Source organism: Anopheles stephensi, chromosome 2 (assembly GCF_013141755.1).
Source record: "Anopheles stephensi strain Indian chromosome 2, UCI_ANSTEP_V1.0, whole genome shotgun sequence".
NCBI lineage: Eukaryota > Metazoa > Arthropoda > Insecta > Diptera > Culicidae > Anopheles > Anopheles stephensi.
This window is the reverse complement of record NC_050202.1, coordinates 22,005,744-22,020,383: the sequence shown is the minus strand read 5'-3', so window position 1 is coordinate 22,020,383 and position 14,640 is coordinate 22,005,744.

The window sequence follows — 14,640 nt, the reverse complement described above, 5'->3', positions numbered from 1 at the left end:
ATACGATTTTGATATCAGTGTACCTCAGAATAAATTGTTTGAATCCCACCTGTACTCTTCTATGTACAAATTAATTATTTTATTAAGTAGGTATATTATGTTTTTGACTTTTTTTATAAAGTTTATTCAGAAACTCATTGTTTTGACTCGACGTGTTCCACGGTGAGCAGGACTTGTGTGTGTATTTTTGTATATTAGAGGCAACCGATTCGTTCAACTCTTGACAAGGGCTTATTACGACGCTTCTGAACTGAATAAACCCCTAAAAAGCTTTGCAAAATTGCCGGAACACGGTCAAAAACGTTTGAATCAAAACAAGATGATTAATCGCGGAAATAAAAGTCCTAATTAATTGGTTTACTGATTGTCTTAGGCAATTACATATGCTTTGTGACAGTTGAAAAATAAAAAAGATCCCTAAAAGTAAGCAAATTGGTGTCTTCAAAATATCGGTGCAGACAATTTTCTCTTACAGTGTACAGATATTTATTTAAAATATAAAAAACAACGTAAGATAATCAAGCATATCAAGCACAAGAAGGAAAACATATTGCGCACCCCGAATACTTTCTTCACTAGCTCTCTGCCTAACCGATGGGAAAACCGTTCCCGTTTGATTCAATTTGCAAAATTGAATTGATTTTAGTGCGCCCGCGTACCCAACATAACAGCACTACACAGTTGACGATTGTATTCCATTGGAGCACGAAACCATTCCCAAACCAGCAACCGGGAACACTTTCACTATGAAACCGAAACCCTAACCGTACGGAATCGTTTGCTTACAGTCGGTTCAATTCCAAGGAAGTTGCTATCCCCTCGTTTCTTTTCGATAGCAAATTATTCCTTTGCTATTGTCACGACGAACCACAACTGTACCGCTCGCCCGAATCGAATGTAATGTAATGTCAGCTAAGTAATAACAAAAGTACTCGGAATTATTGGAAGCGTAATGCTCGCTGGAGGGAGGGATGCTTGCAACCGGATGTTAAATAAATTTGCATAGGTCTTGCGTACCGTGTGGCAATGTATTGTGGGTACAATGAGCTAGAACATCGAAAGACGAAGACGAGAGATATTGAATTTCATTAGATGGAGCGGTAAATAACAAAACGAAACATGGCTTTTGCACAGCACGTTCGGCATACATCTTAACAATTATATATCAATGTTTGTACTGCATCGCACAAGGATTTGCTTTTACCCTTAGCAACTTAAAGGGCTTTATTGTGTTATATAGAGTATAATTTTCAAAAGGAACTCCATCTGCGCAGAATGTGTTTGATCTGCACCGGTTGTGCCCAACATAAAAGTCACAAACGGTTAACCATTGTTTTCTTTTAGAATTTTTCATTCCCCATTACATCTTATTATTTACTCCTTATTTTATGTCCACTTTCATGACATTTCCCAAACCTCCTTAAGTCGGTACTTTTTACGACCGTTTCTACAGCAGACAACAAATCCTACCACAGAAATCACGATTCCACTCGAGCGTATTTTCTTTCGGCGGAAGCAAGCTGCAAGTACGCTGCTGAAGATCGAAACACAGCTCGATGCGGTGCAGCTCTGGTTGCTGATTTCCCCCTTTCGGTTGCATTGCATATCTTCGGTCCCCGAAAAAAAAATGGTATTTTGTTCAGAAAATGTAAAGAAAAAACGAAAACCAAAACAAAACCTCGCACTAGAAACACTTGACACCACTCGAGCGGCAGGAGTCAAGCGCCCAGGACCAGTGGACGTCACAGCAATGGTCCGCCAACGGATAGCTGCAGAATATTAAGAAAGAATATCGTATTGCTTTCATCTGCTTTTGCGTCGTCACAACAAGCGTCGACTTTGACTGGTCGTTGTGCACTCCAAACAATGCACTCATCGAACCCGGTGAAAACCCACCGTACGAGTGGGTTGCTCGAATCAAAGAACTGCGGCCAGCGGACGACATCAAACAACTGGAACGAACTGCGGACTGATGCGAATACGAGTGGTTGATGGAGAGAGGGAGACAGAGAGAAAAAAAAGCAAAAATCGTAACGATCGTCGGTGGATGGTTTTCCTGGACTTCCGGCGACGTTGAGGACGCATTTCGTTCCTGGCTTTTGTTTGACCCTACGGTACGCCGCAGCTAAAGGAAGGAAGTTGAACCAACATCTTTTGAGCGTTTGATTTCTTTATGATAGGTTTTGATTTTCTTTCAGCGTAAATATGTTTTCCATTATACGTACGCTTATAAGACGTCTCACTAAGGCACTTTCTTTCTTGAAGTCATAAGACGGCACTGATTTCTGTATCGCACAATGTGGAAGTTGTAGTGGTGTGAATAGAGGGAGATGTGCATGGACGAGGTGCAACTCATTCATAGGAATTATTTTAAGTCACATACTGATATGGTTTAAAAAAAAAAGTCATTACTTGTTTACTAGGCGCTTCAATCGCTACGCGGTCAGTTATCAATTTAGCGCCGCCGTCTGCCATTTTGGCGGTATGCTTGAAGTCCAATGCTCCATCTTAGATTTTGAGCATGGCAAAGAAGGCCATCTGCCCAATGGAAAGCTCAAAAAGACTGTGAGATCTTTGGGAAAAATGGGTCATCTGGTAACATTCTCATCACATGTACAGCCTACCGAAACCTAGTGAGTGCACAATGCACAATGCACAACGGTGAAATCACTGTACAGCTCGTTGAGCTCGTCATTCTATAAGCTATTTCATTATTTTTCCACAAAAAAGGGGGCTTCTGAGCATCTTCCTTTCAACGTAAATAAGAGGAAATCGTTAGTTTTGAATAGAGTTCCTGTCTCCGAGACGTAAGTAAGCATGCTTTAAACAGTCCTAGTCTCGTCCATCGCCACAGGTGTTTTGAGTGTAGGAAAGTCCCCAGACCAGTTGTAAGCTAACAACCTGGATGATTTTCGAACCCATTGCCTTGAAAATTGCCTTGATAATGTTATGACTAATTAAACAAAATTTTAAAACTTCATATTGCATAACTTTGGGCGCGTTTGATTCACATCAACATTAACTGCTGCACATCAGTACAATGAAGGACTATTTACATTTGTTTTCTGATGTACATCAACTTCAATGATTCCAAAGTATTTCTTTATCGCTTATAACTTCAGAATAGTATCTTTTTCAATATAAAATAGCTCAAACTAGTTTTACACAGATTCTAATCAATATCTTTCTCTTCTGCTAAGTATTTTTTTTACACTTATTCATTCGAATATTATTGTTTGTTGATCCATCAAAACACATTTTTTAAACGTATTTTTCGCTCACATAGCAATCAAAATTCATTCTCCATTCTTCAAAACATATTTTTCCATTTCAAAAATCTACATTCCACGTCCTGGAAGTGGTCGATCAATATGCATGAGAAATTAATGCAGAGCGGATTGTTTTTAAAACAAACAGTAGCTTACACTTACAACTCACTTGTCAAAATGGATGGTCCAACTAGGGTACTATTTTTACAACCGACAACAAAGAAAAAAAGATAACAACTCGTAAAAAAGCTGGTTTTTGTTCCGTGTAATAGTAATCCTGCCAATAACAAATGCATCAACCACTTCTGCAGCTGCTGTTGTTGCTGCTGCTGCTGCTTGATTGAACACGATCCTTTTGATTGTTTGAAAAAAAAACCAGCGGGCAATATCGAAAACCCGTTACATCAAAAGCACTCCGATTCCGGTGATTGCAGCATCTGATTAAAAAGAAATATTCATACCGCATCTCAATTAGCTCATTTGATGCGTGCATAAATTTGCCCATTTTTTCCAGCGTCACTCCTTTAAAACTCGGCCACTCGGCACGTTCAATTACATCCCCGTCCAGCTGGAAGCGATGTAAGTTTGGTGGAGTTTGTAGGAAAAAAAAGGCGCAGAAATGTTTTGTAAAACATGAAAAATAAAGCACATTTTCCCCGAGGTGAGTCGAAGTGGTTAGTAATTGTTGATTTGCACCACGCCAGGTTAGATTGGTTCATTAGCCACTGTATGGATGGTTCGATCCGATTTCCCCGAAATGGTTCAACCGAGCATCGGCGCAGAGCTCGAGTTGCTGCTGTGGTGGTGTCATAATTGTAAAATCATGAAACAAAATTACATCCACTCGAGTACGGGTGCCCCCCGAATGTGGAGTAGCCAAGGAGGAGATGAAACAGGATAGAGACACATCATGCTGCCATCATGATTCGAGAATGCAACCCGGCACTTGTAGCCTGCCGTTTGGACTACGCAATGCGTCAATCAACTTGATGCATTTTCCATCAAGTGCTTCGAACTGGCCGCAGCATAATGCATGAGACTTCGGGTGGATGGCTTCCCGAGCGAAGGGACAGCCATGGCTTGGAAGCTACGGCAGTACATGCCCACCAGTGCGTTGCGTGTGGGTCATATGGGAAAATTATTCCACTCCACATCCACAATTACCGCAGCGCAATGGAAGGTTACGTGCGTGAAAATACGTTGCGTGTTGGAGGTATGCCGAGCCGTGTCGCGTTGGGATGAGGTTGGCCGTGCATTTGCACGTGCTCCACCTGATTGTGATTGATTAATTACATTTTGTGTACATTCGAGAAAAGGGAAACTGACAGGCTGCAACCGAACCAGCCGGCCCAGTGTCAGTGTCCGGGGAAGCTGTTTACTAACCAGCCGGTCAGCCTCGTTTCGGTTTGGGAAGGAATCGGGCTTCCCGCTCACCGGAAGCAGGATAGCGAAAGACAAGTGGTTCTACATCGGTCACGGATGCAGGATGCACATGGCTCACCGCATTGAATGTTAAACATTGTGCTGTGCGCTGATGAGGTTGATTAAAAAGACAAATGAAATCCGGCATCCTGGGCGACCAGGATGAGGGAATTGGGTTTTTTTTCATAGTTTTATCGTTCCCACTCGTACTGAGTTCCGGTACCGATGCCTCATTTTATTGCAGCAAACAGAATGCAGCGCGCCCAGGAAATATAGTCACATCCGGCCATCGAGAATGGGACGCGTTGTAGGCATGTTTTTCAAAATAGGAGAAAGAGTTTGGATATCTCATAGCAACAAGCATCTCATTTATGCATGAAAGAAGACAAATATTCCTGCATGCATCGCTATAGAAGGAAACAAACCTTTATAAGCACCTTTATTTATGCTGACAAGCTCTTCCCAAGCGACTCTACAAGAAGAATTGAATATATTTCCTTAAAATTGCAAGACAAAAAACACAAATACATTTTGAAAATGAAAACTATTAAGATAACAACCCGAAACGCCCAAATGTATGCAATTTTATTGACAAAATTAGCTTACAAATATTTTATACCAGCTTGTTACTCGCCTTACAACGATATGTCGATTGGGAATCCGACGGAGTCCCACCCATAGAACGGATTGTCAAATGCATACTGCAAAGCCATCTCCGCGAATCCAACGATTCCGAATGGTGGATGAGCTTGGTTTCGCATTTTCCACCGACTGAAACCCGTCCACCGTGTACATTGTGTGTGGTACAGTAAGTTATGCATAATTTTACCTACGCGAGTGGCACCAACATACTGGGCCGAAGCAGCACATTGCATACATTTAGGGGCTTACTTTTGGGTTGTGATTGGATTATTTATTTCTCAAACAAGTGAACTTGTAAATGAAGTGTGCAGCTGTTGTGAAATTCGGGGCTGTTTATTTTCATATTGATGCAGACAGTTTTGTCCGGCGCATGATCGAAGCGGTGTGTTTAGTTCAATAAAGTTATGAATAAGTGTAAAATCTAGTTTGTTTCTAGTTTTGTTTGTAAGTGTAAAATCTAGATGTCATTGGTAGGAGTGTGCTAATTAATCGTAAATCAATTTCCAGATGGCATCATGTGGGAAGCGAGCAATGTGAAATTTATTTGAGGATTAAAATACACAAAGAAGCTTAATTAAATTCAATAACATGAGCATTCTTAGCATATAGAACTGGTGGCATGGTCGTCCCAATCAGGCAGCGGATCGCTTCTGACAAACTCCTCAAGCATAACTGCGCCTGTAAATCCACTAATTTTTTAACCTTTCATTTATTTTTACTCTACATTCTCAAAAGTTCTTTTCTGGTCCAGTTTTGGCATTTCGTGTTTGATTGTAAACATATTTGGATAGTCAGTCCCGCGTTTGGGGAGACAGCCCGGATGGGATTTGATCCTCGGTACTGCCAATTTTATATATAAATTTTTTTAATTTTTTTTTACTAACCTGGTATGATTTTATATTCTTCATGACATTCGTAAGATTAACAAAGCAGATACAAGAAATTGTCGGCTGGTACCACTGAAGGAATTGTATATTGCTCTCATTAATAAACATCTTGCATTATTGCATACTTTTAGGCGTTCCTATACTGGACCCAAAACTGCTCTGATAACTGATATGCTTGTATCATTTATCAATCATTTTAAAATATCAATTAACAAATTAAGGAAACTTTATTGCTTTTTCGATCTTTGACATGCAAAAACCTCGAAAGGTTTCCATTTCTGGCTTTTCCATTTCTGACAAAGCCATTTCTGGCTTTGTGTGGCTTGATTAAGAAGGTAGTCGTAGAAAGGTAGTGTGCACGGGCAAGCTGTCTGGATGGGATTTGAACTCCAGTCCTATCGTGAAAACACCAACACAGCTATCGCCTCTACTAATGGACCATCCCAATCAAACCTTTTTTTTTTAATTTAACCTTTTCAGTAATAATCAATTAAAATACAATGTATTTAAGATCTTGTTTATAATGTTTTCACCACCTATATAAACTAAAACTATTCAAATCACTCTTCAAATAAGCAAACAAAATTCTTCCCGAATGATAATCCTTACATGCAAAACAAGAAACTCCTTCGAATAGCCACAAACCTTCAATTCCCTCGTAAAGCAAAAAAAAGAGCAACTTGAAAAAAGCGATCCTAATCCATCCTAATCTTTCTGAAGCTGTCAGGATTCATCTGGCCATTCCCAGACGTACCCCATTTGCTTTTTTTACCTTCTTTGCCTTCTTTCTTTCTTTCTCCGGAAAAGGGCTAAACCACCGGAACCACATCCAGCAGTAAATCTGGTCACGTTCGATTGCAAGATAATATTTTCATTCCACCTTTATTATTTTCTTTTTTTGCTTCTCGCAGTGCCCTGCATTTCTGCGTTTTTCTGCTATCCGTCCTCCAGAAGGCGTCCAAGATTCCCGCATTTGGTCACCTTTCGATGTGCTCGATTGGCCAGAATATGGATGAAGCCACAGATCATCGACTGTTTGGCAACATAAACAGACAGGCTGCCGTCGGTAAGTATCTTGTTGACCTGCTGGTTGCCTGGTGCTGTTGTTCCGTTTTCCAATTCCCGATCGCTAGAAAATGCACGCCCGTCGTACGAGAAGCGGTCGTACAGGAAGAGGGCGTAGTTTCTTTGAAATGTTTACAGATGCCAGCAGATAACATACCGGCAGGCTCGGCCACTCTAAAACATATAAATTACTAACAACCGAACCACCGAACGATTCCCTGCCCTGCCCTAACCGAAGGCATCTTGCATTGAGCGAGGAAAACGGAGAGCGTTGTGGCTCGTGGTGAAAATCTTGCCCGGTAAGGCAGAAGATGCTGATTCCCAAGACAAACGGAATGGCTAACGAAACTCAACTCCAGTGCCCGGCCCGGTTTCATCTTCAATAAATTTTCATCTATTTACCAATCAGGTTGGCGCCTCAATTATTTATATTGAAGGATGCACGAGCAAAGGGGTTGGTTAGCCACCAGCAAGAAATCGTTTGCCGACCGATGGTTGTCTTATTGGACATATTTTAGGTCCGGTTGTTGAGCTTTGAATCGGTTCCCTGGGGGGGGGGGGGGCGAGCACAGCGACACAACGGCCGATCCGTGGTCGTTCCTTGATCCTGCACTCTCGGCACGGAAGAGCGCTTTTTTTGCAAACTTTCTGGTGAAAAGTTCAGTGTAATACGTTTTGCAGAGCGAAATTTAGACAAGCATTCATCGGTTGCATTTGTTGGGCAGCTGCTGGTTACAATGCAGCTCACAATCTTGCCAAAACCACCCCGGATGCCCAACAATGCTGCTTCGATGGCGGGTCCGACGAAACAACGAACAAACTGGCAAGAAACGGCTCAACTGAGCAAAGCGCCTGAAGGTATGCTATACATCAAAGCAAAACCCCTGCATCCCCGTCCTGAAAGCGCTCCGGAAGCCACTCTGAAGCGACCATTCGGATAAGTTGCAATAGGATATTGATTCTTCTCTCTCGATTGCCCCTAGCCACACACCACAAATCACAACACTTTCACCGCTTTCCCGGAGAGAAAAAAAAAGCAACCCAATCGACCATGGCGTGGAAAACAACCTGAAGAAAAGCAACATAAAAATGGTCGTGCAAAGACGACGGCGGTCGCATCTTCGCCGGGGAATCGGCGTTTTCTCTTATCCTGTCCTCAATTTCAGCATGTCGATTGGAAAATAAGGAAAATATACTACCTTGCGGCTATCGTTGCTCTTACTCAACCGGTCCGGCCACCTCCACCCCGAGTCCCCCGACTGCTCGACGCGAGCGCTATATCTCTCGGGCCGGGCGCATAATTCAACCTCCCCTAGGCACGAAATGCACTAACGCGCCCTAACGACGGCTGGCCCTTCCTTCGGGTAGGAAGGATGAGAATTCGCTGGAAAATGCAGGAAAGCTAGCATAAATTTCGCAAAACCCGTTCGCAAACCCGTTGCTACGGTTCATTGAGCAGGTTTCGGCGAAATCGAGAGACCGCTTTCACGGATGGGCTAGAGTGAAAGCCAACCGCCCCCCGACGGAAGCATCCGTCGGTAACCCGTTAACTGACCATGTCGGAAGTGATTCGCTATCGGGCCTGCACTTGCCTCGGTTTTGTGCAATTCCGAAGAAAGCTTTTGAGGTTGTGCGGAGACTTATGGCCGAGAATGGTACATGCACGCTAGCCCAGTGCTTGCCACTGCCGGTCGGTACCGGCCAACTTGAACCGGGGGCATTAAATTGAGTTGGCAAAACCATGTGGGTCAATGCTTTGGAGATCGATGATGGTACCGCCGTGGTCAGTAGTGGTATAAGGTAATAGGAAAATAAATTTGATTGTCGTGATTTTATTGCTGAAGCCTGGCATTTGGGCAACGGTGCGGGTCCAGGGAGATAGCTCTAGATAGGTGGTGAGATTTGGAGGTTGGCGGGTTTTAATACTGCGTGAGTACTATCGTGGTGATGGCATCGAATTGAAATGCGGTTAGTTGTTTTACTAAAAATTTAGTGCAAGCGCCATAAATTTTGAGTAAACAATTTTAAAGAACTAACAGATTAATTTAAATGAATGGGCGTATGATTCTTATTCTTTCATATTCTTTTCATTTATATGAAAAAAGACATATATGATATCCCATAAATAAATTTGTGATTCTGTTTCTGAAGGCTTATTACACATTTTTGAAATAACATAATTATACACGTTCACCTATCCTGTACCTATACAATTATTCTAGGATTCCATCTACCTAAAGCGCTTGATATACTTTAAATGTTTCAAGAGCGTTAGCCGTATGGTCGTATAAATTGAAGTTACCTTATATAAATAAGGTTAATTACGTTATGAAGCATGAAATTGATGTAATTAGCCTTAATTTTTTTAAACTCAATTTCGATTATTCGGTAAAAGACTCGAGAAGGCACACCAACCCACCACTCCCCCACCATCCTGACGAAATTTTTAGTCGCTATTCGTTATACGCCCAACAGTATGCAAACTGCAGTACACGCTGCGAAAGTTTCAAAGAGTGCTTTCAGTGTGGTCAAGAATTGTTGAACAAAGCCAAATGTAATATTGCTTATTATTCAATTAAATCCTGCTCCTACCCTTTTCGTACAATCCTGAGCAGCTCTGTTGGCCTAAGGGGTCTATGTCCTTATTCTCGGACTGATACGCGGTGGACAATCTTGCCTATGACTTGCATGGCATTCTTTAACGGTAACGGCGTATTTTTTCGATGGATTCTTTTTACCATGGTTAGATGTTTAGTAAAGGAGGAAAAAGTAGAATTTAAGTCGGGCAAATCACTTGTTACAAAGCATATTAACATGTTCTTCGTACAGAAATCACACTGTACAACAAAAACGACGGGTCACAGTGCTGCACACAAACGAATCAAAGGGGGCCTTCTCGAGTCTTTTTCCCAAAACATTGATTGAAGCGCCTGACAGTATGCAATATTTTTCTTCCCATTTGTCTCTACAATTTGAGGTTGATTTTATACAATACGTACCTGGATAGTCGTGCGTTCGGGGAGGCGGTCTGGATGATATTTGAACTCTGATCTCGCCGTGTGAAGATCGTTGCCTCTATCACTTCGGTCACAGAATCGGCATCAACCGCACTGACCCTTGATTAGCTGCTCTTTCACGGTTTGCAGAAGGAAAAGTCTCTAACTAAAGTGAACAGAAAGTTATCTGCAAATTAGTTTCATGCAAACAGGCCAGGAAATTTCAATGGCCCGTCATAAGGTATAAATTTCTATTTTGTAGTATCAGTTGCTATTACAAACCAATTTTAAAAATAATTCGAAATGGTTCTCAATTTAAAAGATATGTACAACTAGAAATCACATATTTATTACACCTAAAAACTGAAGGCATTTGATTGATTTTATTGTAAAATTCATTGCATTCATCATTATCCCGAAAGCTACCGGGTGCATAAAACATAAAAGCCAACTACCCACCATGCCTCACCACGATGTGTGGCCTGCTCAAAACTCCTGTGACCACAGTTTTCATCCCATTTCACCACCCCACCCTAAACCACGGAGCGGAATTTTTCGCCACTTTCCAAACGCTAAACGTGCGCCATAATTACGCACCGATTCCCCGTTGCTTATCACGCAATTAAACGCATTTTATGCTGCTCGTAGCAAAATCTATTAAAATAAATCGCACACCATAGGTGCGGATAAACTGACGCCACATTTTTAACCGACGCACCAAGCCTGAATTAAACCATCTTCCAGTCGGTCATGTCGCGTGTTGGTGGTGGCTGGTCGGCACGGGTTTCCAGGGAACCCCTACGATCCCGCTCCTTCACTCCTAGGCCCTCGAGCATGTGATTGGAAACCGGTCCATTTGTTGCACTGCACCGCCAGCAAGTGTGTAATGGTGCAGTTCACCGAGTACGAGGAACCACATTTTAATTATCATTCTTAACCGCTGCAATACGGTCGAGCCCGGAGAACACATTACTGGACCCGTACCATTCCGAGGTGGCACACATTTGCGATCGGATGGTTTAAAGACCACCCTAGGACCATGGGGACGGTTTCGGGAGGAATTTAGTTTCATAAAACTCTCCAAAAACTTCGTTTTCGAACGCCCCGCTACGGGCAGACTATATTCTAATTTGCCAGCGTGATGCTGATGTGTGCACATAACGCTAATCAATGATTTGGTGCAAAATTTGCAACGAGCCCCAGAATGTTCGGTAAAACTGATTATGGTGGGCAGGAGATGTGGTGAACGTGCCGAGAGGACAAATTAGTGCAATGAGATTCATACATTTATCAATTTTCATATCAAAATATGAATCGAGATGAAAACAGGAACAAATGAATAATGAATTAAAATATGATAAATTTCGGGAAAAGTGTTCATTTGATAATGAATGGAATCATTTGCTTTATTTTAATTCAATTTCAAATGAGGAACCAATACTTCTTAAAATGCATATTCAATAAACGAACAAGCTCAACTTTAATTTGAAATAATGAATGTTCGACTTTTACGTCCAAATATAGGCAATCGGTCTAACAACTATTTAGATTTCATTCAGTACAATAAATATCGGGAGAAATAACTTTAATATAATCAAACCGTCAGCTAAAAACCAATACATGGCATGTTTAAGTGCCAATACATGGCATGTTAAATACAACAATAAAGAAAAAAAAATTAATCAACTTATATAAACTTAGAAACACATCTCTCAGAAGGGATTTGAAAATTGCTGCTGTTGCGAAGAATTCGAGAGTAGTTTAATTGATTTAAATAGTTTTTATTCAAACACGCTTAATTTAATACTATTTTTAACCAATGGTAGCTTTGCAGAATCCGAGCATTAAAATGTTATTTAGTTTTAAACAAATGCCTGATTGCATACCTTCAGGCGTTACGATTTTATGATCGGTGTAACAGAGAATTCGATCGACAATATTAGTAAGAAATGTAGAGCAATCAATATATTGCTATTTTCAAATATAAACTATGAGCAATTCATTTTCCAGCCGCATCGATACACGCATCGAAAACTCCCAAAACCCCGGGCAAAGCCTCCATTCGATTCTTTTCATAGCAAAATGCAATTTCCTACGCAAACATTGACCATACTCGACAAATAAACATTATACCTAAACCAGCATTCCGTATCCGAAACGTACCGTGGCTATCGCAAAACCCCTTGAAATGAAAATACATTCCAAATTTGTTCTTCACATTCTGGAACTGCTGTGGAGTGCAAGAAGATTCTCTGTCCCGAACATAAAAAAGAAGACAAATCAAACTGTCCCTTACACATACGAAAAACATGCATGTCGAACAGATGTCAACCGATGACCGGCTTCACCACCAAAACCTGTCTAGACCAACGCAACCTTGCATCAGACGAACGCACTAGCATCACCGAGCCAAGAAGGCAAACACTCTGCACGTGAACATACATCCATCCATCTCTTAGGCCGCTTGCTCTCCCCCTTTTCCCTCCTTCAACAATCGGGGTGACAAATCAAAAACCGAGACTTCAAATCCACACCTTCCAGTACGGCCGGCAACAAGGACAGCGTGGCGTCACAAAGGCTTAAACTGTCTACAAATTGCAGCTTAAGGTTTGCCTCTTTAACTGTGGTTTTAACCTTCGAACCCCGGGAACCTATTCGGGAACCCTTCCGAACTGAATGATAGTTTAGATTAGTTCAAAAAACTGGTCTAGGAGATCTGTCGATCGCCCAAACATCGATACGGTAACTTTGTGTTTCGTTTGCGTAAATCTTTGCAGACAATTTTTGCCCCAAAATCACTCATAGAGCCCGGTTCTGGTGCCTTGGAAAAGGAAAGCTGATAAAATATTCCATTCTCGCCCAACCACACAACACCGGACAGAGTGGATGGGCGTAAATATGGCACCGGGTGCTACACGTCTGATTGTGTGTATCGGGCCACCGGGAACTGACTCACGTTGCACGTTGCATCCGATCTAGTTGGAAAGATGTTGTGCCGTTTTCTTTTTGCTTCCAACGCCGCTCACCAGACCCAGTTCCAGAGCGCTACACCCCCCCGGCCTTCACGTTCAACATCCAATTTCTATGCATATGTAGTTTTCACAGTTCTTAAGGGAGTTATCCGTCCCGTCGTTCGCATCTTCACGGCCGCACATCAGACAGATGGTGATGATTTTGATAAAGGACACCCCGGAACCGATGCTGATGATGATTTCGCATTCGTGTTCGAATTCGCATTCCCATTCTGCCCTCCCTTTCAAAACCTTGGTCCTCGGAGGTTTTGCCCGGGGAACTCCACCCACCAGGTTCTCGGTGATGAGAAATGGTTGGCACGCAAACGAGACCAGCGTGTCCCTGTTGGGCAGGCCTAGAATCGATGATAGATCGTGTGTGCGAGAGTGCTCACCTCGCCTTGGTGGGCTTGGTCCCTTTGGGCGCTTTTCGGGCTCAAACGACGTCCGAGGCCTTTCTTGACACATCCTTCAATATTTTACCTACCCTCCCAGGACTCCCGGCAGCTCCAACCCACCAGAGAGAGTGGGGGGGAAGGAAAACAGATTTTAATTTCGTTTTTTAATCATTTCCGTCCTCCCTCCGGAGAACGTGTTGTGAATTTCGGAACGACGACGCGCCGGTTGCCATCGTTCGACTGACGGGAAGCGACAGAGCATCCAATCCCGGTTGCCAACGTACGTTTCTTCATCAACACCCAGACACGTCCCCGTCTGAGCTTCATCATGCATTGCGTGTGACATTTTTCCGACCATCTTCACGCTCCGGACGGTCTCGTGACTTACCGTTGGAGCGGTACGGCTAACGTCACCAGCGCCAAACCGTACACCGGATGATTTAAAACATTCGCGCCGAGTGTGTTGGCCGGGGGAAGGAAGGGAATTAATTGTGCTTGGTATGACTGACAAGATCTGGCACGGCGCATGGCAATGGGACAGGAATGTCGATTGAAAGGAATTAGATTTTTCCTCACCGTTTCGTCCGGCTGGTAAGCGTGAACGTGCCAAAACCCGAGTCCCGGTCATGGGACATTCGGGCTGGTCGGTTCTCGTTTCTCGGTGCTAATGAAACAAACGTCCGGGTGCGTACACCGGCACCCACTGTATGCTTGGACCGAACCAGGTCCGAGCCACAACCGAGAAGCCATCATAGATCGGTGACGGTGTTTAGAGTGTAATTACGTTTATCAGATGTGTAAGCCGGGGCGTGCTGCTAATTGATGGGGGGGGGGGGGGGGGTGCTCTGGAGCTTTTCGCCCGAGTCGAGGCCTGAATTGGGTCTATCGAATGACAGCTGTCAGTGGGAGGTGTTTGAACGGTACGGCGCGCCTAAATTTATACCCTTCAC